Below are 3224 nucleotides of genomic sequence, written 5' to 3' on the forward strand. Positions count from 1 at the left end.
GCAAATGATCAGAGCTTTTCTCACAACTCTCCACTCAATGACTTACTTATGAGTGAGGTTTTTGCTTTTCTATAAAGGATCTCATTGAAATCTCAGAGGTTGACTCGTGCATAAGAGGGTGAGGTTGTTATTTGGTCCTTATGATACGCAGTTAAGTGGTAATAATAATAATAGTTCTGTCTAGATTTGAAGCTATTGTTATAATACAATTACAACTGATCTGCATTTTCTCAGCCCCGGAAGGGTGAAGAGCTGAGTCAGTCTTGCAAGGATTTGAACCTGTGAACCTCAGGTCTGAACAAGTGTCTGAGACAGCAAAACTGTGTCAGTCCTTAACCATGTGCAATTATATCCACATTAACCCCTCAGCTGCTGAAGGGATGTGCAATTCAAAGCTCACTCCATGCTCCTTAACCCTTTAATTCAGGGGTGTGCAAATTGGGGTGGGGGGCCAAAAAATTTTCTGAGGGGGGGGCACGGCGCTTACAGTGGCCCCGCAATCTTCCCCACAACCTTCTCCCTAGCGGTGCGTCAGCATGACAATGCGGAGGCGGAGTCAAATGACGCAGCAGTCAAATGACGCTGTGGGGTCAAATGGCAATGTGACATCACATGACTTCAAATTACGCCGTCAATGTCGGAGAAAAGGTAGGTAGGTGAGGAGCACAAGCAGACGGGGGTGCAAACAAAAAAGTTTGCGCACCCCTGTGGCTTAGTTAATAAAAATGCTTTACGTGCCTCTAGTAGCTGAAGAGTTAAGGATGGGAGTTTGGCATCACAATACCTGGTCTTATGAGACTAAAATGACATTTTTAAAAAGGTGCATTTCTGTCTATTTTTTATTTTTTTTTGGTACTAGGTAGGAAGCAGGGGGTCTCCGGAGCTGAACAATGTTAATTCCAGCTCTGGGGACCCCCTGCTTCCCAGGACACCTCCGTAGGTCCTGCTGCTAGCAGCCCCAGCTAGGCAAGAAATAAATTAAATTAGCAGATTTTCAAGATATTTTAGGTATGTTCACAGATATCACACCACAGACTATAGGCTAATCCAGGGGAGCGCAAACTTTTGCTACTGCGCCCCCATCTTCCCTGCCTGGATGCTCACACCCCCCCCCCCCCTCTACCTTAGACCTGCGTCAAATGACGCTGCGGGATCATGTGACATCACCCCGCGTTGCCATGACGACGCGTCACAGAGCACCTGAACCTTGGTAAATATAGTGTTGCAGGGGTCTCACACGACCCCCGGCATTTAATATAAATGCCTTGGGGAAGAGCGCAGGGCCTCTGCAACCGCCCGCGCCTCCCCCCAGAAAAATCTCCCGCCCCTCAGTTTGCACACCGCTGGGTTCATCTATTTCAGTTCAGACCGACGCACAAAGGGTGGGCACAATCACCGGGGTTTTTGTTCTAAAACATGTTTGTGTTTTGTTATTGGTTGTGGTTCTAAAAATGGTTTTGGATTTGATTTGGTTGGGTTGTCAAAACTCGATTTCTTTTTGTTTTGGATTTTTATAAAATGACGGGGGAAAACACAAAATCAACATTTTATTTTGAACTTTATATTTTTTGCGTACATTTGTGGTTTCAATTTTTTTTTTTTTTTTTTTACAACATTTGTTTAAAAGTTCACCTTGGAATTCAAATTGAACATTAAATTCAGAAACTGTCCAACTTGGAATTCAGATTTTGAAATCCTGCAAACGTGCCAATCCTTACAGGCCACACTGATCAGTGCCGTGGGAGACTGAATGCTCGTCTTTTGCACCCGTTTTGCTTCTCAGACGTTCTGCCCCACGCGGATAATGAGAATCTGTATAAATTACTAGCACACTGAAGTAGTCAACCTTACATGACCAATCCACTGAGACAATGAACACTTTAGAAACAAACTATGGTTTTAACCCCCTAAGTGCTGAGGGTATTTGTATCCAGGACAAAAAAAAAAACTACACTGAACTTCACTTTCATTAAATTGTGCTGAAGATATTTCAGAGTTTTCTTGCGCTAGCGATGTTCAAGGCACAACAATAATATTCTTAAAACATAAAAAGACAAATTATATGGGTTTTTTTTTATAGGACCAGTAGATTAAAAAATATCCATGGTTTAATGTTATTTTCTCAAATGTTACAGAAATTTAATTCCAGAAGCTAAAATATCCATGAAAAACCCAGGATAAAAAGTCAAGTGAATATGAACTTTTGGGAAATTGGGCTCTTCTTTCAGTGGTGTTCACCCATCTCCAAAAGGTATAATTCTTTGTAGGACATTCACATAGGCTCTATCCCCAGCAGCCATATTAAATGTCCATGGGGGAAACCCTTTATTCCAGACAATTTGTGGGGTTTTGTGGTGGCTAAGATTGTTGGAGGGGGACTCCCCGTCCTTTCTAAATCCAGGTGACGATAATGCTCTCCAAACTACCCAAGATGTGAGAAACTTCCAAAATTATTATCACTCCCCCCCTATACTTAATGCTAGAGTTTAAGGTTATATTTGACTTCAGACGAGGTACTATATTAGGGCCTCCATTATAGCTTACGCTTACCAACGAGATACACAGATAAAGACAGACATACACAGACGAGCAGACAGATAGTCACACACGTACTGTAGCACATAGACTGACAGGTGCTTCTTCCTGCCTAATGAATGTATTTAGGTTTTCCCGTCTCAGCGGGCGCTAGTTCTCCTGTGCAATAATCCGGCCCCGTCATAAACAGACAATTCTGGGATTTCACAGAAGAAATTCCTGACTCAGTATTTAACAGCTAAAGTTTCCCCTTTAAGTTTTAAAAAGGAAAAATCCCTCTATAAATGTTCAATATTTGGGGAGATGCTGCTAAAAAGTAACCCCCCCCCCCCCGTTTTGTTATGCAGCACCCTTTGGTCCCTTTTATGTCAGTAATGGTGGTCATGCAGCACTCAAAGGGTTAAGGACAGGTATTCCTGCACTGCTGAAGCAGAATAAAAGAAACCATAAATACAGCCGTGGATCCCGGCTTTGTTTGCTTTAGCAAACTTCTTGCGTGTGATGTACACAGTTCCATAACACAAGAATAACACAAGGCACTGCAAATTTTCTAATGCTGTTTTAATGAGCCAAAAAACTAAGCGACGTTTCGACCAGAGCGGTCTTTTTCAAGTTCCACAATTTTATTTTTTTTATTTACAGACCTAAAGTTTCACTTTAAAGTGTATAAATCAACTGTGCCTCACCCT

This window comes from Ascaphus truei, chromosome 5, assembly GCF_040206685.1.
Source record: "Ascaphus truei isolate aAscTru1 chromosome 5, aAscTru1.hap1, whole genome shotgun sequence".
In the NCBI taxonomy this organism is placed as follows: Eukaryota; Metazoa; Chordata; class Amphibia; order Anura; family Ascaphidae; genus Ascaphus; species Ascaphus truei.